The sequence below is a fragment of the Enhydra lutris genome, unplaced genomic scaffold (assembly GCF_002288905.1).
Source record: "Enhydra lutris kenyoni isolate GAN:26980312 unplaced genomic scaffold, ASM228890v2 scaffoldscaffold42, whole genome shotgun sequence".
Lineage (NCBI taxonomy): Eukaryota > Metazoa > Chordata > Mammalia > Carnivora > Mustelidae > Enhydra > Enhydra lutris.
The window spans coordinates 18,521,328-18,548,531 of NW_019154126.1; the positions used below are offsets into that span (position 1 = coordinate 18,521,328).

A 27,204-nucleotide genomic window follows, 5' to 3' on the forward strand; every position below is an offset into this window, starting at 1 on the left:
AACCTTGAAATTATTTGTTACATTTTCCAATGAACAAACCCAGCTTGTTAAGGAAATGGGCAGCCTATATCATTAGCAAAGAGTACAATAGTGGACTCAGAATTCAGTCTTGATTGGTGAGCCCAGAGTATTACTTGTTTCTGGGAAATCTCTCTGATTTTAGAAACAATCCAGTATTTTAACTGTGCTGGTAGAGCTGGGTTAGCTTCTCAAGGTTGTTAGGGAAGTGTGCCACCTCCTGCACCACATGAAAGCTGAAGTTCACGTAGTCTTCAATACAATCCAGTCCAAATAATATTTATACTCATTTTAATTGCACTTGCCATGTATTAGTGGTCTTTCTTTGAACGAGGTTTGTTGGCAATGAAATAAAATCTTGAGAGTAACTATTATTTTTTCTAATTATGAAATTAATATGCTTCTACTGCAGACAATTTAGAAGTACTTTATAGAGTTAAGTAGAAAAACAAATCACTCTCACATACAATGGTGAACACACACATACATATAATTATCCAACTCGAAGTAATGATCCTATAGATGATTTGATTCAGGATAATAAGAAGATTTATAAACTGCATAACACCTGTTGGCTTCACAATATTTACAGATTTAAACAGAAGAACCAATCCATTAATAAACTCTATATTTCCGGACAAAGTGCTATCTGGCAGATAGATTAATCTGAGGAATACTGTAATGGAAAATCTTGATTTGGAGAAGAACTGATGTGTGAAATTAACTTACAGGAAGTAAGTGCTTTCTGTTTTTTCCTTAAAAATTACATTATGCTGGGACGCCTGGGTGGCTCAGTTGGTTAAGCAGCTGCCTTCGGCTCGGGTCATGATCCCAGTGTCCTGGGATCGAGTCCCACATCGGGCTCTTTGCTCAGCAGGGAGCCTGCTTCTCCCTCTGCCTCTGCCTGCCATTCTGTCTGCCTGTGCTTGCTCTCTCTCCCTCTCTCTCTCTCTGACAAATAAATAAATAAAATCTTAAAAAAAATTACATTATGCTTTATCTTTTGTAGTTAATTTTATTTTTAAATAAGTAATATTTGCATGTTTCTCAATGAAAAACTATATAAGAAAATACATTTTGAAGACATTTGCTTTCATTCTTATATCTGCCTGTCCTATTATATCTCTTGCCCTAAAAAGAAGTGACCTTTATTAGTTCTCAATGTATACTTTCAGTTTTGTTATCATATTATGAAAACATGAGTATGTTTTCTTATATTCCATTTCACACAAATAGCAGCTTACTAAATTGCCTTTGGTATCCTTGTAGCTCCTGCAGAATTTCAATATAAGTACATAAAGAACTTCCCTTGTATATATTCATATACTCAGAACTTCCATTTCTGTGTAAAGAAATACTATAATTTAAGTACTTTCTTATAGATAGTTCCTTTACATTATTTTGTGATTGTAAAGAATGCTGCCATGATAGTCTTGTGCCAATGTTATTTTGTACTTTTGCATATATATATTTAGAATAAATTCCCTGGAGTGGGATCACTGTGTCAAAGACTAAATTCATTTGTAATTTTGAAAGATAACTTTCATAAGGATTTTAACATTTTGCGATACCATCAGATGTGGAAGTGTCTGTTTTCCTTTAGCTATACAAACATTCTATGTTATCATTCATTTACATTTCTGTGATTCTGATAGGTGAGACATTATATTTCATTTTAGTTTGCATTAAAATTTTAAAAGGAACAGCACATCTTTTTTAAATGCTTGCAAATGTTGTGATACTTTTCTAGAAAATGATTTGTTCTGATCTATGCCCATTTTTCTATTGGGTTCTTTATTAATTTGTAGAGCTCATTGTACATTGGAGAAATTAACCCTTTATGATATCAGTTGCAATTTTTTGTAATTCTCTTATATATTTACTTATACTATTTGTTTTGAAGTCTGAGTTTTTATTTTTTTTTCTTTATTTTTTTGTCCTGTTTTGTTTTATTTTGTTTATGCTCTTATCTGGGATTTTGTGTGTGTGTGTGTGTGTGTATTATCAAATTATCAGTCTATTTTCCCCACAAACTAAATTCAGTCTTTCTTAACCAAAATTCTGTAAAGCAGAATAAATGATATTTTAGATATTTTCTCCTTCATAAAGTATCCATTTAAAATAAGGCTCTTTTTTAAAAATCATTTTTTTTAATTTATTTTCAGCATAACAGTATTCATTGTTTTTGCACCACACCCAGTGCTCCATGCAGTCCGTGCCCTCTCTAATACCCACCACCTGGTTCCCCCAACCTCCCACCCCCCCCACCTCTTCAAACCCTTCAAATTGTTTTTTTGATGAAAGATAATGCTATCTCATTCTGAAGGAAATACTGCAAATTTCTAAGTTATCAAAGTGTAATATGTTTCCTCTTAAATGGGAATGCTAACACTACAAACCTTTGGGATTTGACTTTTTAAATGTCTGATCCCACATATACAGTACAAGACTTTTATGATCATGAATATTTGATGAATTCATATACTTTTACATGATAGAGATACAGATCTCAATAACAATTCCAAGTAGTCTAAATAGCTCTGCTGGAAGATTAATATATCTCAGAATTTCTTATATTGAATTAACTACAGAAAGCCATCTGAGGAAATATGTGGAGCTATGTCTCATGTATTCACAGTAGAGAGGCTAAAAATATAGGAATGACATTCATATATGTTAATGTTTGCATTACTTTGTATTCATTATACAAATAGTAATAAAATGAGGTCAGTAACAATTTGGAACACTTCTGTCTGCTCCGGACAGCTGGTACAGTAGTGTGTGCTGATATTTATGATAATAATCAAACAGTTTACTTATTCAGCATCAGCTGCCTTGGGTTAAAGTCTGAACATGTCTTAAACTGTGCATGTCAAGAGTGTTTAGGACAACTCTATCATTTATGTAGCTAGTACTGATACTACTCCCTGGCAGTGGATTCAGAGCTGAGCTCCAAGGCTCCAGTTCTAATTGAAGAAATCTCTGATAAATTTCCACAGCATTCCATTTGGATAAGTATTGCTGTTCTGCTATGAATGTTCTCTACCCCACTCCCACACAATGACCCTGCTAGTATAATCCCATCCTATAAGAACTGTTCTGGTAAAGAGTATATCTTTGGATTGATTTTATGGAGTCAGATTTTTGTTTCTTAGTCTCAGAGGAGATAATCTACAATTTCAGTTTCCTATTTTGAAGGAATAATGGACAAGTCAAAGAGAAGGTAAGTGCTGACAGTAAGTCAAGTTATATTTTATTTTTTACAAGGAAATACTCATCCTAAAAACACTGTTTTAGTTATACATTTTAAATAATTTGAAGAATGCATATCTGCCACAGATGCTCTCCCTTTATCATTCTTAAGCAGCCTTGTTCATTCTTTTTCCACGAAAAACTTGTCTCTAATTTGAGACATGTGTGAAAGACCTCCATTAACATCAAAGTATCCTACAAACATTTATTTTCTACCATGGATATTTTTTTTTAATTTTTTAATTTATTTTCAGCATAACAGTATTCATTGTTTTTGCACCACACCCAGTGCTCCATGCAATCCGTGCCCTCTCCAATACCCACCACCTGGTTCCCCCAACCTCCCACCCTCCACCCCTTCAAAACCCTCAGATTGTTTTTCAGAGTCCATAGTCTCACCTCCCCTTCCAATTTCCAACTCCCTTCTCCTCTCCATCTCCCCTTGTCCTCCATGCTATTTGTTATGCTCCACAAATAAGTGAAACCATATGATAATTGACTCTCTCTGCTTGACTTATTTCACTCAGCATAATCTCTTCCAGTCCTGTCCATGTTGCTACAAAAGTTGGGTATTCATCCTTTCTGATGGAGGCATAATACTCCCTAGTGTATATGGACCACATCTTCCTGATCCATTCATCCGTTGAAGGGCATCTTGGTTCTTTCCACAGTTTGGAGACCGTGGTTATTGCAGCTATAAACATTGGGGTACAGATGGCCCTTCTTTTCACTACATCTGTATCTTTGGGGTAAATACCCAGTAGTGCAATGGCAGGGTCATAGGGAAGCTCTATTTTTTTTTTTTAAGATTTTATTTATTTGACAGACAGAGATCACAAGTAGGCAGAGAGAGAGGAGGAAGCAGGCTCCCTGCTGAGCAGAGAGCCCGATGCGGGGCTCGATCCCAGGACCCTGAGATCATGACCTGAGCCGAAGGCAGAGGCTTAACCCACTGAGCCACCAGGCACCCCAGGAAGCTCTATTTTTAATTTCTTGAGGAATCTCCACAAGGTTCTCCAAAGAGGCTGCACCGACTTGCATTCCCACCAACAGTGTAAGAGGGTTCCCCTTTCTCCACATCCCCTCCAACACATGTTGTTTCCTGTCTTGCTAATTTTGGCCATTCTAACTGGTGTAAGGTGGTATCTCAATGTGGTTTTAATTTGAATCTCCCTGATGGCTAGTGATGAACATTTTTTCATGTGTCTGATAGACATTTGTATGTCTTCACTGGAGAAGTGTCTTCTGCCCACTTTTTTATATGATTGTCTGTTTTGTGTGTGTTGAGTTTAAGGAGTTCTTTATAGATCCTGGATATCAACCTTTTGTCTGTACTGTCATTTGCAAATATCTTCTCCCATTCCGTGGGTTGCCTCTTTGTTTTGTTGACTGTTTCCTTTGCTGTGCAGAAGCTTTTGATTTTGATGAAGTCCCAAAAGTTCATTTTCGCTTTGTTTCCTTTGCCTTTGAAAGAATCAATAAGATCGATAAACCATTGGCCACACTAATCCAAAAGAAAAGAGAGAAAGCCCAAATTAATAAAATTATGAATGAAAAGGGAGAGATCACAACTAACACCAAGGAAGTAGAAACAATCATCAGAAGTTATTATCAACAGTTATATGCCAATAAGCTAAGCAACCTAGATGAAATGGATGCATTCCTGGAAAACTATAAACTCCCAAAATTGAACCAGGAAGAAATTGACAACCTGAATAGACCAATATCTAGTAACGAGATTGAAGCAGTGATCAAAAACTTCCAAAAAACAAGAGCCCAGGACCTGATGGATTCCCTGGGGAATTCTACCAAACTTTCAAAGAAGAAATAACACCTATTCTCCTGAAGCTGTTTCAAAAAATTGAAGCAGAAGGAAAACTTCCAGACTCTTTCTATGAAGCCAGCATTACCTTGATCCCCAAACCAGGCAAAGACCCTACCAAAAAGGAGAATTTCAGACCAATATCACTGATGAATATGGATGCTAAGATTCTCAACAAGATCCTAGCAAACAGGATCCAACAGCACATTAAAAAGATTATCCACCCTGACCAGGTGGGATTCACTCCTGGGCTACAAGGATGGCTCAACATTCGCAAATCAATCAATGTGATAGAAAAAATTAATAAGAGAAGAGAGAAGAACCACATGGTCCTCTCAATTGATGCAGAAAAAGCATTTGACAAAATCCAGCATCTGTTCCTGATTAAAACACTTCAAAGTGTAGCGATAGAGGGAACATTCCTGAACTTCATAAAATCTATCTATGAAGGACCCACAGCAAATATCATCCTCAATGGGAAAAAGCTTGCAGCCTTCCCGTTGAGATCAGGAACACGACAAGGATGCCCACTCTCACCACTCTTGTTCAACATAGTATTAGAAGTCCTAGCAACAGCAATCAGACAACAAAGAGAAATAAAAGGTATCCAAATTGGCAATGAAGAAGTCAAACTCTCTCTCTTCGCAGATGACATGATTCTTTATGTGGAAAACCCAAAAGACTCCACCCCCAAACTACTAGAACTCATACAACAATTCAGCAACGTGGCAGGATACAAAGTCAATGTACAGAAATCAGTGGCTTTCTTATACACTAACAATGAAAATACAGAAAGGGAAATTAGAGAATAGATTCCATTTACTATAGCACCAAAAACCATAAGTTACCTGGGAATAAACCTAACCAAAGAGGTAAAGGATCTGTACTCGAGGAACTACAGAACACTCATGAAAGAAATTGAAGAAGACACAAAAAGATGGAAGACAATTCCATGCTCTTGGATCGGAAGAATCAACTTGTTAAGATGTCTATACTGCCTAGAGCAATCTATATTTTTAATGCCATTCCGATCAAAATTCCATTGGTATTTTTCAAAGAGCTGGAGCAAATAATCCTAAAATTTGTATGGAATCAGAAGAGACCCCGAATCGCTAAGGAAATATTGAAAAACAAAAATAAAACTGGCGGCATCACGTTACCTGATTTCAAGCTTTACTACAAAGCTGTGATCACCAAGACAGCATGGTACTGGCATAAAAACAGACACACCGACCAGTGGAACAGAGTAGAGAGCCCAGATATGGACCCTCAACTCTATGATCAAATAATCTTCGACAAAACAGGAAAAAATATACAGTGGAAAAAAGACAGTCTCTTCAATAAATGGTGCTGGGAAAACTGGAAAGCTATATGTAGAAGAATGAAACTCGACCATTCTCTTCCACCATACACAAAGATAAACTTGAAATGGATAAAAGACCTCAATGTGAGACAGGAATCCATCAGAATCCTAGAGGAGAATATAGGCAGTAACCTCTTTGATATCAGCCACAGCAACTTCTTTCAAGATACGTCTACCATGGATATTTTATTCTTTTACTTCATTTAACAAATAGAACTACAAACTCTGCTCATTCTATTTTTTGTTTCTTTGGGCCACTTTTACAGATATTTTTACTTATTCACCAGTTCATTCATCAATTAAACATTTAGTTTGCATGGGCTATATACTAGGCATTAACTAGGTTTGGTGACTACTTGGAATATAAGACACTGCCCCTGTCCCTGCCATTCAGGTATTCATAGACCATGGGGGAAATATCCACACAAAGAGAAAATAATGCAATGAGTATTAATACATAATACAATCAGAAAATAATACAATCAGTTCAGAGAGGTGGATGCTAGTTTGTCAAAGTCATGTTCTGTTATTGGGTTGAAGTAAGTCGTTACATAATAATTAGCTTGATTATTCTGAAATCATTGGAAACCAACCAAAATATGACATAAGCTAGTTTATAGGGATCAGACATTGTTTGCAGCTCCTAGAGATTTTGATTCTGGGCCTTTCATGAGGTCACTGTAAGCAACTTGGGGAATGGATCATTTATCCTTGGCATGCTGGAATCCTCCCTAATATGAAGACTATTCTTGCCAGACATACTTCTAAAGACATTATCATATTTTTATTTGTGATATTGAATGCTTAACATGTCTTTCCCTGAAATTCCCTAGCCACTTGTTCTTTTTTTTTTTTTTTTAATTTCAGTGTAGTTAACAAATAATGTTATATTAGTTTGAGGTTACAACATAGTGATTTCATATATTACTTAGTGTTTCCATATATTACTTAGTGTTCATCATGATAAGTGTACTCAATCCAATTCACCTATTCCACCCATCCCCTACTTACCTCCCCTTTGGTAAACCTCTGTTCGTTCTCAATAGTTAAGAGTCAGTTCTTTGGTCTGTCTCATTCTTTTTTTTCTCTGTTCATTTATTTTGCTTCTTAAATTTCACATTCAAGTGAAATCATATGTTATTGTTCTTCTCGGACTGGCTTATTTTGCTTAGCATTATACTCTCCAGATCCATCCATGTTGTTGCAAATAATAAGATTTCATTCCTTCTTAAGGATGAATAATATTCCATTATATATATATATATATGTGTGTGTGTGTGTGTGTGTGTGTGTGTGTGTGTGTGTATGAATAAAGAAGAAATGGTATATATACCATCATCAATCTATGGACACTTGGGCTGCTTCCATATTGTGGGTATTGTCAATAATGCTGCTATAAACATAGGAGTGCATATATCCCTTCAAATTAGGGTTTTTATTCTTTTGGTAAATACCCAGTAGTGTCATTACTGGATTGTGGGGTAGTTCTATATTTAATATTTTGAGGAAACTCCATACTGTCTTCCACAGTGGCTGTACCAGTTTGCATTCCCACCAACACTGCACTAGGGTTCCTTTTCTCCACAACTTCACCAACACCTGTTCTTTCTTGTGTTGTTGATTTTAGTCATTCTGACAGTCGTGAGGTGATAGCTCATTGTAGTATTGATTTTCATTTTCTTGATGATGAGTGCTGAGCTTCTTTTCTTGGCCATCAGTATGTCTTCTTTGGAGAAATGTCTGTTCATGTCTTTTGCCCATTTATTAATTAATTTCTTTTTTAATTTTTTTGGTTGTATCAGTTCTTTATTGGTTTTGGACACTAACCCTTTATGGGATATGACATTTGCAAATACAGTCTCCCATTCCATATGTTGCCTTTCAGTTTTATTGTTTCCTTTGCTATGCAGAAGCCTTTTATATTTATACAGTCCCAATAGTTCTTTTTTGCTTTTGTTATCCTTGCCTCAAGAGACATATCTCGAAAGATGTTATTATCGCTGATGTCATAGAAATCACTGCCTGTGCTTGCTTCCAGGATTTTTATGGTTTTGATTTTCACATTTAGGTCCTTAATCCATTTTGATTTTATGATTGTGTATTCTGTAAGGAAGCAGTCCAGTTTCATTCTTTTGTATGTAGCTATCCTGTTTTCCCAACACCATTTCTTGAAGAGAATGTCTTCTTCCCACTGCTTATTCTTGCTTCCTTTGTTGAAAATTAATTGACCATAATATCATAGGTTTATTTCTGGGATTTCTTTATGTTCCATTGATCTATATGTCTTTTTTTGTACCATATTGTTTTGATTACTATAGCCTTGTAATGTAATTTGAAGTCTGGAATTATAATATCCCATTTGATTTTTCTTTTTCAGATTGTTTTGACTTTTCAGGGTATTTTGTAGTTCCACACAAAATTTAATATTGTTTTTGCTAGTTCTGTGAAAAATGCTGTTGCTATTTAATAGGGATATCATTAAATGTGTAGATTGCTTTAGGTAGTATGGACATTTTAACAATATTTGTTCTTCATATCTGTGAACATGGAATAGCTCTCCATTTGTGTTGGTTTCAATTTCTTTCATTAATGTTTTATACTTTTCAGAGTACAAGTTTTTCACCTCGTTGGTTAAGTTTATTATTATTTTATTGGTTTTGGTGTAATTATAAATGGTATGGTTTTATTAATATCTCTTTCTGCTGCTTTATTATTAGTGTGTAAAACTGCAACTGCAACTGATTTCTGTACATTAATTTTGTATCCTGTGACCTTCCAGAATTCATTTATCCCTTCTAGTTGTTTTTGGTAGAGTCTTTAGAATTTTCTACATACTCATTTGCAAATAATGAAAGTTTTACTTCTTTGCTGATTTGCATCATTCTTTCTCTCTTTCTTCTCTCTCTCTCTCTATCTTTTTTTTTTTTTTTTTTTTTTTTTTTTAGAGAGAGAGTGGGGAAACAGGCAGACAAACAGGAGAGAGAATCTTAAGCAGGATGCTTAGCACAGAGCCTGATGTGGGGTTCAATCTAACAACCATAAGATCATGACCTGAGCCCTAAATCAAGAGTTGGATGCTTAATCAACTGAGCCACCTAGGCACCCATGGATGCCTTTTATTTCTTTTTCTTGTCTGATTGCTGTGGCTAGGACTTCTGCTACTGTGCTGAATAAAAGTGGTGAGAATGGACATCCCTGTTTTGTTCCTGACCTTAGAAGAAAAGCTGTCAGTTTTTCCCTATTGAATATGATGTTACCTGTGGATTTTTCATACAAGGCTTTCATTATGTTCAGGTATATTCCCTCTAAACCTACTTCACTGAGGGTTTTTATCATGAGTAGATGTTGCAGATTGCCAAATGCTTTTTCTGTCTCTATTGAAATAATCATATGTTTTTATCCTTTCTCTTATTGATGTGATGCATGTATCACATTGATTAATTTGTGAATACTGAACCACCCTTGCATCCCAGGAATAATTTCCATTTGATCATGGTAAATGATTTTTAATGTATTGTTGGATTTCGTTTACTAGTAGTATGATGAGGATTTTTGTATCTATGCTTTTTGTTTATATTGGCCTGTAGTTCTCTTTATTTGTGGTGTTTTATCTGTTCTTTTTGTATCAGAGTAATGCTGGCTTTTTGGGATGAATTTGGAAATTTTCCTTTCTCTTCTATTTTTTTGATTAGTTTGAAGAGAATGGGTCTTAAATTTTCTTTAAATGTTTGGTAGAATTCACCTGTGAAGTCATCTGGCCCTAGACTTGTTTGTTGGGAGGTTTTGATTACCGATTCAATTTCCTTGCTGATAACTGATCTGTTTAAATTTTCTATTTCATCCTGCTTTAGTTTCGGTAGGTTATATGTGCCTAGAAATTTATCCATTTCTTCTACATTGTCCAATTTGTTGGTACAATTTTACTTCAATATTCTCTTACAATCTTTTCTTATTTTGTAGTGTCAGTTATTTCTCTTCCTTCTGATTTTGTTTGTTTTCTCTCTCTTACTTCTTTTTGTTTGTTTGTTTGATGAGTCTGGCTAGAGACATCCATTTTGTTGATATTTACAGAGATCCAGCTCCTGGCCTTATTGATCTGTTCTATTGTTTTTTAGTTTCCATATAATTTGTTTCTGTTCTAATCTGTATTATTTCCTACCTTCTGCTGGTTTCAGGTTTTGTTTGTATTTCTTTTTCTAGCTCCTTTAGGTATAAGGTTAGGTTGTTTATTTAAAATTTTTCTTGCTTCTTGAGGTAATCTTGTGTTGCTATAAATGCCTCTTTTGGAACTACTTTTGCTGCATGCCTAAAATTTTGGACTGTGTTTCATTTTTATTTGTCTCTGTATAATTTTTAAAATTTCTTCTTCGATTTCTTGATTAAGCCATTCATTATTTAATTTAACCTCCATGTATTTGTGGTTTTTCTAGAGGTTTTTAAGATTTATTAATTTTAGAGAAAGAGAGAGAATACAAGTTGGGGAAGGGGCAGAGGGAGAGAGAGAGAGGAAGAGAAGCAGACTTGCCACTGAGCACAGAGCCCAACATGGGGCTTGATCTTCTGACCCTGAGATCATGACTTGAGCCAAAAGCAAGAGCCAGACACTCAACTGACTGAGTCACCCAGGCACACCCAGATTTTTTTCATGTGGTTGATTTCTGGTTTCAAAACTTTGTGGTCAGAAACAATGCATGGTATGAATTTTATATTTTTGAATTTGTTGAAACTTGTTTTGTGACCTAATATGTGATCTACTTTGGAGAATATTTTAAGTGTGCTTGAAAAGAAAGTGTAGTATGCTGCTTTAGGATGGAATGTTCTGAATATATCTGTTAAATCCATCTGTTTCAAAGTGTCATTCAGAGGCATTGTTTCCTTGTTCATTTCCTGTTTAGATGATCTGTTCATTGATTTAAGCGGAGTGTTAAAATGCCCTATTATTATTATTGATTACTTCCTTTATTTTTCTGATTAGATGTTTTACGTATTTGGGTGTTCTCAGATAGGGGGCATAAATATTTACAATTATATCTTCTTCTTGGGTTGTCCTTTTAATTATTATACAGTATCCTTTGTCTCTTGGTATAGTCTTTGTTTTGATATCTATTTTGTCTGACTTAAGTAATGCTACCTCAGCTTTCTTTAGACATACATTTGCATGATAAAAATTTCTGCAACCTCTCACTTTTAATCTGCATGTATTGTTATATCTGAAGTGAGATTCCTGGAAGCAGCATATAGATAGGTCTTGTTGTTCATCCATTCCATCACTCTCTGTCTTTTGATTGTTTAGTGCATTTCCATTCAAAGAAATTATTGATAGATATGTATTTATTGTCATTCTGTTACTTGTTTTGTTGTTTTTTTTTTTTTTTATAATTCTCTGATTCTTCTCTTGCTTTCTTATGTTTTGCTGGCATTCTCATGGTTTGCTGGACTCCTTTCTCTTTATCTTTTGCATATCTATTTCTGGTTTTGATTTGTGGTCCATTAGCTTTGTGTATAACATTTTCTGCATATAGCAGTCTATATTAAGTTGATGGTTGCTTAGTTTAAACCCATTCTGTACTCCTCTGGCACCCATTCTTTGGGTGTATAGTGTCATAATTTACATACTTTTATTCTTTGAGTCCCTTGACAAATTTCTACAAATATATTTACTGCTTTTGTGTTTCCTACTTTTCATACTCTTACTTATGTTCTTGCCTTTCCACTCAAAAAATCTCCTTTACATTTCCTATAGTGCTTGTTTAGTGGTCAAGTATTCCTTTAGTTTTTGTTTGTCTTAGAAACTCTTTATCTCTCCTTCTCTTTTGACAGATATCCTTGTTGGATAGAGTATTCTTGGCTGTAGATTTTTTTTTTTCTTTTCAGTACTTTGAATATATCATGCCACTCTCTATGGGGCTGCAAAGTTTCTGCTGAAAAATCCACTGATAGCCTTATGTGGTTTCCCTTATATGTCACTGTCTTCTTTTCTCTTGCTGCTTTTACAATTTTCTCTTTATCACTACTTTTTGCCATTTTAAATACTATGTGTTTTGGTGTGGAGCTCCCTAGGTTGATTTTGTTGTGGCAATATCTGTGCCTCCAGGTCTGGATATCTGTTTCCTTCCCCAGATTAGGGAAGTTTTCAGGTATTATTTATTCAAGTAAAATTTCTGCCCACTATTCTCTCTATTCTTCTGGGATCCTTAAAATGCAAATGTTGTTATGCTTGATAGAGTCACTGAGTTCCTTAAGTATCTTATTCTGAATAATTTTTTTTCTCTCACCTGCTCAGCTTGATTACTTTCTATTACTGTGTCCTCCAGATTGCTAATTTGTTCTTCTGTTTCCTCTAGTCTGCTATTTATTCTATGTAGTATATTTTAATGTCATTTATTGGATTCTTCATCTTTGATTGGTTGTTTTTTATCTGTTTTTAAGAGTCTTGCTGATGTCCTCCACTCCTTTTCCAAGTACAGTGAGTATATTTAAGATCATTACTTTAAATGCTCTATCAAGCATGTTACTTGTCTCCATTTCACTTAAGTATTTTGCTGTGGTTTTTTCTTGTTCTTTCATTTGGGACATGTTCCTCTGGTCTCTTCATTTTATCTAACTCTATATGCTTCTTTCTGTGTATTAGAAAAGTGAGCTATATCTTCTGCTCTTGATGGTAATGCCAGTAAGCTGCAGTGGCTCTCTTTGCCAATTGTGGGGAGTGCTTGGTTTCTTTGGTGCTGGTAAACCACTCTGGGGCCACTTTGGGCTTGAACTGAGTCAATCCAGGCATTTGCCAGAGATGTAGTAGCACCAAATTATTGGATGATTTTCCTATGTTGTCCCCAGAGAAATTTTCATTCAAATTTCAGTCAAACCAACTGCCTGCCCCCAACCCATGCCAGGGCTGCTGTTTGATTGGTGTGAAGTTTTCTTCCCTTCATCCCAGGGCAGGAGTTATTTTGGAGTGGTGCTAGCCCTTATTGTGGCAGTTCACACACTGCCAGTCTTGTGACTCTGGTTTGGCCTGAACCCAAGAGTGAATGGTAAAGGATGTGGTGCCACCATCAAGACCAGGCCAGCCATGGTGGGGAATGGAGTTTTAACAAGGTGTGCATAGGTCTACTTGGGAGGTGAGCTCTTCTGCTACCACCACCACAACGGGGGCTGGCCTAGGTACATATGCAAAGTGCTAGTGTGCTGGTATAGGAGCAATTTTGAGAAGGTGCGTGTTGGTCCTCTACTGTCCTGCTGCTGGCACTGACACTGTGACCATTGTCACTTAGACTGAGGCCCACAAAGTGTGTGGGTCAGAAGAGATACTGTTGGAGAGGTTTTTGATGGTATTCTGGGAGAAGGAACCAACAATGATGGGATTAAAGTAAGTGTGACCAGAAAAGATGGATCTGCTGAAGTGTGTGGGGAGGTACCATAGTGTAAACATGTTTGGTAGTGGATTTCAACATAACACTGGTTCTTTCAGGTGGCCCTGTGTTTATGCTGGGGGCTAGGAGATGTTCCTGAAGATGTCCCTCAGCAAACTCTGTCCTCCAGTACATGCTCTGAGATTACTAAATAACTCTGCCTCCATTATGCCCCAGGCATTTTTCAAACTGCTGCTTCTATACTGTGATGCAGAGGTCTATTTGTTGTGTTGTTTCTTTAAGGCCAAGAAGTTGGCTTCCTATTGCCTTCAGGGCTCTTTCAAAGCTGAGCTTGTTGAATTTTTAAACTCATGACTTAAAGTCCCACAAGTTTTAAGAACTAATGAAATCTAGCCTCTCTAATTTTTAAAGCCAAATATATGGGGATTCATCTTCCCTTTATGGGCTTCCTAATATGATGGTCTGTTTCTCTCCCTTGAGTCCCTCCCTCCCACTGATGACCTGCTGTCCATTTAGGTCCCCACAACATCTCCTTCCTTCCTACCTTTTTCAAAATGGCCTCTTATCTACCTTAATTTATGGAGTTTGTTCTGCCAGTCTTTGGATCATTTTCTGGATTATTGACATTGTAGTGAGTGTTATCTAGCTGTAGCCATGGGATGAGGTGAGCTTAGGGTCCTCTTACTCCATCATCTTCTGGGAAGTCTGTTCACTTGTTCTTAGTTGTATTCATTTTATACTTACTGCTAATTGTCTTATTTTGGAGTAATATATATTTCTAGTCCCTTGGAGGATAACATCTTATAAGAGAGGGACCAAGGTCTTGGATGTTCATGATATAGGTATTGAATAGACCATGCTCAATGACTCACACCCTGGTTTTAATTCTGATTCTGCCACTAGCCACACGACTTTCGGTAACATAAAACTAAGGTGTCCTTTCCTTCATTATTGTTGATATGTATTATTAATATTACAGCATTAGTAATAATAATTTCAGTCTCTTTTATTACTATGAAGATCCTCTATTCAAGTCATTCCAATGAGTGTTTTGCATACATTTTTTTTTTTCATTTTCATGGTGTTATATCTTTTGATAAAATTCACATATTAGATTCTATCATAAAATGTATAATACATGCCTGGTAAACATTTTACATATATTGTTTTATTTAATACTCACAACCTTATGCAATAGATGTCCTAATTCATTTTATGGATGAACAATTATAAACATAGATATTTTGCTTACTTTCTCTAAGTCACATATTCAGCAAGAAAACTCAATTAAAGCTGAGGGTATATCTGATACCAAAGTGTGCTAAATTTTACAAAAAGAAACTATTCATAAAATTAATATATACGTATGTAAAAATATTAGAAAAGTGAAGATGAGATTAAATAAAAGTAACAGTTAAAACACTTGACTCTTAGTTTCTTTCACTAGAGGCATATACTGTCATGGTAGAAATTCTATGTGCTTGAACAAGCATGCACCCACCACTATATATATGCACAAATATTGTATACATCACAAATGAGCATACTAAGTATGTTCAACAATTTGCTTCTTCCCTACTTAATGTATCTCCAGGTACGTATGTATGCATGTGTGTGTGTGTATCTGCGTTGTTCCTTTTAACACATGCATCATAGTTTTCTACTGACTGAATATAATATAACCTATATAGTCAGTTCTTTAATGATGGAAGTCGAGATTGTTTTAAGTTTTATTGACATTTCAAACAATGCTACACTGACCACTTTAATGTATATATCTTTGTATATTTCCCTTGCAATTTGTACTCCTAAAAACAGTTTGAGTTAATATTTTCTTACAAATCCTGGAATAAATTTTCAAAATTTTATCAAATTAGAAAGTAAACTAGGGTGTGATGTATGCATGTAAATATATGTATATGTATATAAGCATATATATTATATACAATATATATATATATTCAGTCATAGAAGGCTTTAGTAAATGGTAATATTGAATCAAATGTTTGAAGGTGAGGGGGGAGCCAAGATATGAGAATTTCATAGAGGATTTCAGAATGGACAGCAACTGGAGCAGCCCTGAGGCTGAAACATATGAGCACATACAGTGTTTAGTAAAGAGGTCACCGTGGTTGGGACTGTGTGGGAGAAGGGAAGGGTAGGAGTAGGTGAGCTTTGAGAAGTGAAAATTTGGATTGGGCAGGGCCTCATAAGCTATCCTAAGGACTTTTACTTGCCTGGGTGAAGAAGGTAATCATCAAACGATCTTTAAACCCATGAGTGACATATCTGATTTGAGTTGTATGTGAGGTTTGGGCTGCCATGTTATATATGGCATGTAGTGGGCAAAGGAAGAAGGAGAATCACTAGTTATCATGCTATTGAAATCATTTCAGACAGAGGTAATGTTGGCATATATAACCGCAGAATTGGGGAATACATGAGGACAGGTAAATTTTTGAATATATTTTGTATGATCAAAATAACCAGGATGTACTGACAGATTATATGGAGGTTATGAGAGAAAGAAGTGTCAAAGAGAGAGGGATAAGCTGAGAAACAGACTCTTAACTATAGAGAGCAAACTGATGGTTACCAGAGGGGCAGGGGTGGGGAGATGAGTGACATAGGGGATGGGGATGAAGGAGTGCACTTGTTGTGATGAGTACCAGGTGTTGTATGAAAGTGCTGAATCATTATATTGTACACCTGAAACTAGTGTTACACTGTATGTTAATTAACTATAATTTAAATAAAATTGTTTTAAAAATTTAAATACAAAAATACATAAATAGAAGAAAGAAGAGTCAAAATGATGTCAGCGTACTTGATCCAGGCAACTAAAAGAGATGAGGAAGAGAGTAAGAAAGTCAGGTTTGTAGAGGAAATTAGACATTTAGTTTTGGGTGTGTTAAATCTCACATTTATATTAGACATCCAAGCGATGTTATTAGGACACCAGAGATCAAGGAAGAGGTCTGGACTGGAGATATAATTCCAGACATCATTAGCACATAGATTTTCTCAGTTAAAGCCTTGAAAATGTATTTTATCACCCAAGAGATACATAGAGAAAAAGAAAAGAACGGAGGACTGGATTATATAATGTAAATATTTTTGGTTTTGGTTTTGGGCTTGGTTTATATCATTTTTGCCCAAGTTTTTAACATTGTCTCTACACTTCAACAAAGTAGGATGTCTATTTTCATTTACAAACAACAACAAAAAAATCAGCAATAACAGTAATGAACTTGATATTCAGAGATGATTTACCATCCTCAAGGCCTGAGGGCTAATATGTTTGGGGGCCTGGATTAACCTCCTTGTGCTCCTTTTCTAAAGCCCAAGATCTTCAATCTGACTGTTTTCTTATGGAGCTTCTTTTATCTTTAGGGGAGGAAATGTAACTTACTTTAGCAAAAGCATACTTAATTTAAAAGAATAGATTTTATTGAGCTACACCTATGCTTAAGTATCTCTTTGGATTTGATTGACATCTTAACATAGTGTTCCTGAGAGAACGATTCATAGTGAACAAATATTATGCACTATGTTCCAGACAAGAGGCTGGAGATTTTAACATTCATTTATCTAAATAGTCTACAATAACCCTCCGAATGAGAATCCTATTTTCTTTTCATTGAGCAGTTAAGAGAGGGGGAGGAGGTCATATCTAAGCCTCTAACAGATATCCTTACAGCTATATTAATTCCAGAAGGTGCAGATTTTCCTTATTGGGGGCTTGACAGGGCCTGGCCTTTAATTCAGTCAGGAAGCCCCAGTTCCCTCCTTTGTAAGCCTTATGGGCATATACATGGAATCCATTATGAACATTTCATATCTTTTAGAACACTGTTTTGCTCAATAAATAATACATCAGTCAAGGTTAACTGACTTGCCCAAGGTCATGTAATAAATAGGCAGTGTTGTGGCAGAGAAACAAACTTTATACATGTCTCCTGGCTCTAGGCCCTGACTGTATTCCCCTGGCCGAACTATTTCTGTAGTTGTCAGGATTTGAAACACACATTTCACTTTGGTTAGAAAATACCACTTGAAGGTAGGAATGCTTGAATAGTCCATAAAGGCCATGCTGGGATCTTTCAACCTGTTACAAATATTACCATCCAAAAGGCATATTAAGAAAATCTTGTCATCTGTGCTGTGGAGTTAATGCCTGGTTATAAGCAGCTATTTTGACTATGTTCCTGAAGAAGGAAGGTGAGCAGATAATTTCTGGGTAATGAATTAATCACTTTAAATATGTTTTCTGATGGAGCCAATGTGTAACACAGGAGGGAGCCACTAATGATGTGCTTAACCCATCAGCCCACTAGACTGGCCAAGCCTCTCCTTCGAGGCCTTGGGGGATTGAATAACATTAGAAACAGATGAACAGTAGGTTATTCTGAATCCCCTGCAGAACTAATTGGTCATACAACAGAATGTTCTATCAGTAGGCTACCATTTATTGAGCATCTACAGAGCAAAAGAGCATTATAGACTCATAACTTTTCATAAGCCTAAACACACTCTCAACTAGTAAGGACAATTTTGGTAACCTGCCTTATTCAGCCTAGGTATCTGAAAAATTGGTATTAGAATGGTTGTGCTTTAGTATTTAGGTACATAATTGTTTTGAAAATTGCCCAACCTGTGTCAAATTATCTTATTCTACGGGACATTGTTTTAATTGAGTTTTTCTTGAAGTTTGAGTTCATTGTATATTGAGTGTTAATGCCTCTTTGTTCTTTAGACAATCTAACATGTCTCAAATGCTCTCATTGCCATTACACTTCATCTAGCTGAATTTCTGTATTTCTGATATCAGTAGGGAATTAAATCCATCATTTTTTGAATTGGAAAAAAACTGCAGTAATTTCAGGAACAACTATTTCTTTTTAAAATACAGGATGATTTCAGTTTGAGCTGATTTTCTCAATCTACCAAGAGCTAAGAGAGAACAGTGTGGGTTAGGTTGCCATATATGTGAGCGTAATCTGAGTTCCTGCAGTTAAAAGCATGAATCTGGGGAATCACTCTAAATGGATGCATCTTTCTCTAAAACAAGGTTTTCAGAAGGGAAAGCGAGTAATAACATGTACACAGGATTTAAACTGCAAAGGGTATGATTGAAAATGAAAATGAAATGAAATGAAATGAAAATGAAAAAAAATAAAAGAAATATTATTTCTGTCAATGGGTAATTCAGAACACTAACAGTATAAAATACAACTCTATGTGATGAAATAATATAATAGAGTCTTAGAAACAATATAATGCATGATTGTCAATTTAATCCCTTCATTTTAGAGATGAGAAAAAGAAAATGCAGTGCAATAATAGTAATAATAATAAAATACCTGTAACTAAAACTTATTGAGAACTTACTAAATCACTGCGATAAGCATATTACATATATTATCTTATTTCATTATGTCACAATGCTATAAAGTCAGTATCATTATTACTAGAGATGGGAAAATTAGGGAATTTGCCTGAGCCACATAGCAAGACAGACTCTCATTTTGAATCCAGGCAGTTGACCTCTGGAGTCTATGCTCTTAACCACTACACACATACACACACTCACATATACACACATATATACACACATACACACACACACATATATATGTATGCATATATACCTACATATATAGTTAGTATAACCCAGATGTCTTCAGTTTGTGCTCTAGTCTTCCAGATTTCTGGAGTCATTCTTTCCTTTAATATTAAACAAAGCAGGCTTGACACCTTCCTAATCACGTTTACCATAGAACAAAGTATTTAAAAGAGAACATTTTTTTTGAATCTATAAATTCCAGTGCCCCTTCCAGAATTTTTTGGATTCCTTGAAGGTTAATTACCCATAGTCATCATAATTCTAATACTGTCAATTTCACTCATGGATGATCTCCTGTAAACTTTTCTTCATTCTCTAGTTTAATTGACACCTTTAAGATTAAACAGAGATTCAATGTATTGTCCTAAACATAAAGTCATCTTTAGGAGATATACAATGATACAATTACAAAAAATGGCTGCAGACTGCTATTTTTAATAATAATTTCTAAAGATCTCTCTTTTATCTTTTCTTCCTCCTTTCTTAGCCTACCTTTTGGTGGAAAGTTCTTCCTTCTGAACCTTATATAATAAGTGTGTGTGTGTGTGTGTGTAATTTCCCCCATCCTATAATAGGAAGATCCAACAAATTGATCCCATACTAGGAATGAAATGTAGAAGTTATTTGATAAACTGTATTTCCTTTATCTCTACTTTTATCTGCTGTTCTGTGCCTAGTGAAAAGGGACAAGATGATTTCTCTTTCCTGAGTACAGGTGTAATCCTAACATTTGCAATTAAAAGTCATGCCAAGGCCTATAGCTGGCACCCCAACTCTATCTTTTTTTTAATCTTTTTTTTTTTTTTGGATTTTCTCTGCCTTTTTTTTTTTAATTTATTTTCAGCGTAACAGTATTCATTGTTTTTGCACCACACCCAGTGCTCCATGCAATCTGTACCCCTCTGCACCCCACTGCTACTTGGAGTTACAGTATCTCCCTTGGCCCCACCAAACTGTTATTTCATGGCCAACCTCTTGAACCTCCACACGGGTGGAGAGTTTGCCTTTAAAAAGCTGACCCACAAATGAGAATAGAACAGTTTCATCAGTGAGCTCAACAACATTTGGGAAGGATGGTCTGGCATCCCAGGTAACTGGAATGAAGTCTAGAACTGAAGTTACTGGCTCTGAGAGGGCATGTATCTTTGTTGCGGTGATACCTTCTCTTATCTATGAGAAGCAGGCAACTTGGAATGGTACTACCTGAGGTAAGTCATGACAGTCTTTCTTAGAACAAACTGCAGCTGATTTCAGTGGATGTATGAACATATATTTTATTGAAAGATCAAGAACACATCCTGAAACAGGTTGGAATAAAACCACAAATAATTGTAACTTTTGTGATTACTGTTTAACTTGGAAGTAAGAATGTGAAATATCACTTAGACCTTTGTAGGTAACCCTACTTGGATGTGCTCATCTTTTCACCTTCTGTATTATAGACATCCTTCCCTCCATTTGTACTAATCCCAACTGGTCCTCATAGGCCCACTATCTTCTACAGGAAGTGAATATCACAGGAGGTAGGAGTCTAGGATCCTTCCGGTAACTTGTAACTTCTGACTTTTCAGGCCTGAGCCCTATGCTATTTTAAAGTTTATTCTGTTTATATTTTGACAGTTCTGGAATAAAGTTGGAAAAGCCAGCCACTGGTTTTACTTGTCATCACTCCTTACTCCACAGAATTATTTTTCTTGAAGAAAACCCAATCTACTCTTCTAACAAACAAACATTCGTTTGTTTACATAACTTGATTCAATTCCTTGTCTAATGGCAGCCCTAGGATTATTGTGCCTAAAGACATTTTGTTCCTTAAGCATGAAGGACTACCTGTTAACCCAGGGACTTGGGCTAAAATACTCAAGTTTTTTGCCAACTGAAAAGAAAGGGTGTTTCAGTTCATCCTGCAAGGGATACATGTGTGTTAACACATGATAAACACTCATACATACACCCACATTCATAAATATATACTTGCAAGAATTTATATCTGCTACATTTGCATTCCTAATTTTATATTCAGAGAGATGAGAGGTTGCTTTCCTTGGGCAAGAACAACTTATGGTGAGAACTCAGAAATGTATAAAATAGAAAGGGATGTTCAACCTTATGGAAAAAAAAAAACCTAAAAAATTAAGTAAAGTTTCAGGATATAAAATCAATTTATAAAAATCAGTTACATGTTTACACACATGACATGTCTAACAATGAACTATCAGAAAAAAATAATGAATGCAATCCCACTTAAATGGTATCAAAAAAAACACTTAGAAAAAAGTGAACTGAGTATGTGAAAGATCTGTACTCTAAAAACTATAAGATATTGATAAAAGCAATTGAAGAAGACACATATAAATAGAAAGATATTCTATATTCATGGACTGGAAAAATTAATGTTAGTATGTTAGTAATGTGCAAAGGGATCTACAGATTCAATGAAATTCTTTTAAAAAAAATCCAATAACATTTTTCAAAAACAGAAAAAAATCTTAAAATTCCTAGAAATCACACACACACACACACACACACACACACCCCAAAGCAGTTTTGAGAGGAAAAACAAACAAATAAGTAAATGTGCTGGTGGCATCACACTTCCGGATTTCAAACTATACTACAAATCTGTAGTAGTCAAAGCTGTATGGTATTGGCATAGAGACAGACATAAAGATGAATGGAACAAAATAGAAAGCCTAGAAATCAATCCATGTATGTGTGTATATATATATATATATATATATATATATATATATATATTTATATATATATTCAATTAGTTTTTGGCAAAAGAGCAAGAATATAGAATGGGGAAAGTATAGTTTCTTGAGCTAATGGTGTTGGGAAAATTAGATAGTCCCTGCAAAGAATAAAACTGGACCCCTATCTTAACCATTCACAAAAATCAACTCAAAATGGATTAAAGACTTAAACATAAGACATGAAACTGTGAAATTCCTATAGGAAAATATAGTCTCCTTGACATTGGTCTTGGCAAGGAATTATTATATTTGACACCAAAAGCAAATCTGTATCCCAATGTTCATAACAGCAATGGTCATAGTCGTCAAACTGTGGAAAGAACCAAGATGCTCTTCAATGGACAAATGGATAAATTCATAAATGTATATATGGATATACTCCATACATACAATGGAATATTATGCCTCCATCAGAAAAGATGAATACCCAACTTTTGTATCAGCATGGACAGGACAGGAAGAGATTATGCTGAGTGAAATAAGTGAAGCAGAGAGAGTCAAGTATCATATGATTTCACTTACTTGTGGAGCATAAGGAATAACACAGAGGACATGGGGAAATGGAGAGGAGATGGGAGTTGGGGGAAATTGGAGGGGGAGACAAACCATGAGAGACTGTGGATTCTGAGAAACAAACTGAGGGTTTTGGAGGGGAGGAGGGTGGAGGGTTAGGTGAGCCTGGTGGTGGGTATTATGGAGGGCATGTATTGCATGGAGCACTGGGTGTGGTGCATAAACAATGTATTCTGGAACACTGAAAAGAAATAAAATAAAGTAAAATAAAATAAAATAAAATAAAATAAAAACAAAATAAACAAATGGGACCATATCAAACTAACAAAGGAAACTATCAACAAAATGAAAAGGTAACCTATAAAATGTGAGAATATATTTATAAACCACATACTCAAAAAGGGGCTACTATCCAAAATATTTAAGGAACTCATAAAATTCAATAACAAAACAAACAATTCAATTAAAAGTAGACAAAGGACTTACATAGACATTTGTTTTCTTTTTTCAAGGAAGGCTTACCAATGGCCAACAGAAGGTGGCCCTGGGTGGCTCTATCGGTTAAGTGTATGACTCTTGGTTTTGGCTCAGGTCGTGATCTCATGGTAATGAGATTGAACCCTGAGTCAGGCTCTGTGCTCAGTGTGGAGTCGGCTTTAGATTCTCCTTCCCTCTCTGTCTGCTCCTCCTGCTCATATGCTCTCTTTCTCTCAAATAGATAAATAAATCTTAAAAAACAAAAACAAAGACAAATGGCTGTACACACACACACACACACACACACATATTTATATGGAGAGAAAGACAATATATAGACTAGAATATTACAAATAGACTATAAAGGAATACTTTTTAGCCTTAAAAAAGAAGGAAATCTTGCCACTTGTGACAATATGGTAGATTTTGGAAGGTATTATGCTAAGTGAAATAAGTCTGTCAGAGAAAGACAAATAATACCTAGTATCACTTATACTTGTATATATATATATATATATATATGTATATATATATATATATATGCTGAATTCATAGAAACAGAGTAGGGTGGTGGTTGCCAGGGGCTTAGTGGTGGTGAAATAGAAGTTAATAAAGGGGTCTGAAGTTTCAGTTATAAGATAAACAGGGTCTGAGGATCTAATGTGTAACACAGTAACTATAGTTAATAACACTATATTGCAAATTGAAATTTGCTAAGAGAATATACTTGAAAAAGAGAAATAATGGGAGGTAATGAATTAACTTGATGGAGATCATGCTTTCACAGTGTATACATATATCAAATCATCACATTGTACATTTTAGGTATCTTATAATTTTATCAATTATACCTCAATATAGCTAAACAACAACAACAAACTACAATGCCTCCATCACCAATGTACAACGGAAACTAGAAATCTGGAAAACAGATGGTAGGCAATATGAAATTTAATGTTTTTGAAAAAAAATGGGTACTGAAAAATTTTGGAGGCCTGGCTATAAATACTACTTTTCTTTCTTTCTTTTTTTTCTTGTTTTTTATGGGATGTTTGGGGTTTGTTTTCCACTTTGTGCAAGACACACAGTTCCAGGGTGTCAGGAAGGCTTGCATGTGGCTTGAATAGTAGTGTGGATTTCACTTAACTTCCTTTTTTATTGTTTTGCTGTTTTTTGTTTTGTTGGTTGGTTTTAAGATTTATTTATTTATTTTAGAGAAAGAGCAAGGGGAGGGACAGAGGGAGAAAGAGAGAGAAATTTAAGCAAACTAACCTACCCACCCACCCACCCCCAGGGTGGAGCCTGGACTCTGGCTCCGTTTCCCTACCCTAAGATCAGGACCTCAGTGGGAACCAAAAGTCCAATACTTAATGGACTGCCTAGGCACGCTTGCTGTTTTGATATAAAAGAATCCACTGCTTCCACTTGCTGCAATCTGCCTAGTCTATGGGAAGGTTAGAGAAGGTGCTTCAATGAACCTAGAGCCTCCTGAAGCCTGATGGCTGGTGGTGGCTACCCAGGACTGAAACCCAGTATTGGTTCTGCTGGGCTAGCCACCAAGCTGTTTCCCAAGTTACAGGTGATGGTGCTCTGGAGGCCTGGGAAGATTCTGAGCGTTCTGGGGACTCCAACACTGTAGCCACGAATAGGAGAGTAGACTTCCCCAAAAAGAAGCTTGCCCACCAGTGACACTGGTGGGCCTTGAAGAGACCAATGTGGTGAAGAATGGTTTCCCCAGGATACTCAGCACTTCTGCAGGAGCTGATACTGGAAGTGGAACCCAGGGGGTACAGGTGATAGTTGTGAATGGCCACAAGGAAGATGCTGGAGGGGATGGCAGCCATGCTGTCACTTGTGACCTGATGAAAACCTCTGTGTTGATCCCTCATGGCTCTTGGCACAGGATGGCAGGGACAGGGACCCTAGGCCCCCATTTGCCAAGGAGACCCCCAAAGACTGCTCCCAGACCAAGGCAAGCATGGGGTCAAAAACTACTTTTCGATAATCCTAAAACAAAGAGAGTTTTTGTTATTAAAATGTTAAATTTATCAAATTACTTGCTTTGAACAAGTTATCAGTCTTAAGCAGTGATATCAAATAGCCTTAACTTACCATCTATTAAATGATTCCCTAAGTGATAGGGAGAAATTATTCTGGATATTTACCAAAGTCTGTCCCTGTAAGTCTTTATTCACAGAAACAAAAGTACACTTACATTTTAACCATCTAGAGTTAAAATAACCTAGAAGATCATTCTCTCCAAAGTTTCTTAGCATAATGAGTATACTTTTAAGCCAATAGTAGAAAGTTCTCTTAAGAAGCAAGCTGATCACAAGACCCCCCACTTCTTGTCATTTCATTTCTCTAATAGTTACTTTTTTTAAAATCTCAACTTTTTTAACAGAAAAAGATCTAGAGCTCCAAAAGTTACATGAAAAAAAATTAATTAATTAATTTATTTGAAAAATATTCATTGCCCACCTATGATATGCTAAACTCTGGATGAGATGTTGGAGTTACAGGAGTAAACAAACAAAAGGTCTCAATGATCGACAACAGAAAACCACCTGCTTACATGATATTTCCACCATCAGAGAACTTTGTGTTGTCTTGTTTCAAATCCAAAAACTTTTTGTTGTTACTTATTGATCTGAAGGCTTTTGCTACTCTAGGGACTCTATTTCACTCAGGAGATACACCTGTAGGAAGTGAGGAAGGCAAGATAGGCAAAGGGAGAAATTGTCCTGATGAGTATTTGTAACTGAAACCCAGCCTGCTTTACACCAAATTCAGAGCCAATGGCCATTCCATGTTAAGGCAATGAACCCTGGCCTTTGAATATCAACATCACAAAGCCATAGATCACTGTACTCATTTCCTTTCTAATGGAAACTTAATAAAAGAGAACAAAAATGTCATTTTATAAACACTAGCTTTTATTTAAAAGATTCAATAAACAAACAAAAATCAGAATCAGACCTATAAATAAAGAAAACAAACTAATGGTTGCCAGAGGGCAGGGAGTGGAGAAGATGGGCAGAATCAGTAAAGAGGAGTGAGAAATACAGGCTTCCAGTAATAAAATGAACAGTCATGGGAATAAAAGTTACAGCATGAGGAATTTAGTCAATGATACGATAATAGTGTATGATGGCTGATGGTAGCCACACTTGTGGTGAACATAGCATAACATATAAACTTGTTGAATCATTATGTTGTACACATGAAACTAAAGAACACTGTGTCAACTATACCCAAATAGTAATAATTATGATAATAATAGTAATTTTAAAATAAAAAATATTTAATGAATTATTTATGATTTACCAACTTATGTTCCAGATACAAATACCCTTTAATAAAAAATACACATGATTATAAGACAACTTTAAATATAATTTTTGAGTTCTTAGTCATAATTTATTTGACCCTTTTCTGTTATTAAGACTTATGGAGTTCAGCTGCTTTTGGTGATCCTTCTCTTTCCCTTCTGTGGTTTATTGCAGTTCAATTCCCTTGAGAACAACACTAGCCCATTCATTTGTTTCCTAGCAGAGGGGGCTACTTGGCAGATTCCTTGTGCAAAATGAGCTGCTCTCTTGTCAGGAGACTGTTTGATCCTGATAGGTTTGTGATACAAGCCTTGCCATCTGTTGAATAAATATAGGACAATGAAAGCTCAAAGTATAAACACATGTGAAAACATGCAGAGCTACTCTATATGAACACTTGCTCTTGAATAATTTTATGCCATTTGGAAAAATTTTATGAGGCATGAAGTGTAGCAAGCATTGAATTTTTAAATTTGCTTTTCTGACTATTTTCTCCAAAAAGTGATTGGAGTAATTTCCCTGGCAAAAGCTCCCACTATTCCCCTTTGATTTTTTCTTATCTTTTCTGTATACCCTTTCAGTGAAGCCCTGACGCCGAAACCTTCCCCCTCTTGAGGAAATGTATTAGAAGAAAGAAAGAAAGAGAGAAAGGAAGAAAGAAAGAAAGAGAGA

At 35.7% G+C, this 27,204-nt stretch overlaps 1 pseudogene; it reads right to left on the reverse strand.

Annotated features, from left to right (window-relative positions):
* Positions 1–24,773: 24,773 nt before the first annotated feature.
* LOC111155521 lies at positions 24,774–25,044 on the reverse strand (annotated as a pseudogene).
* Between the last annotated feature and the right edge of the window lie 2,160 nt (positions 25,045–27,204).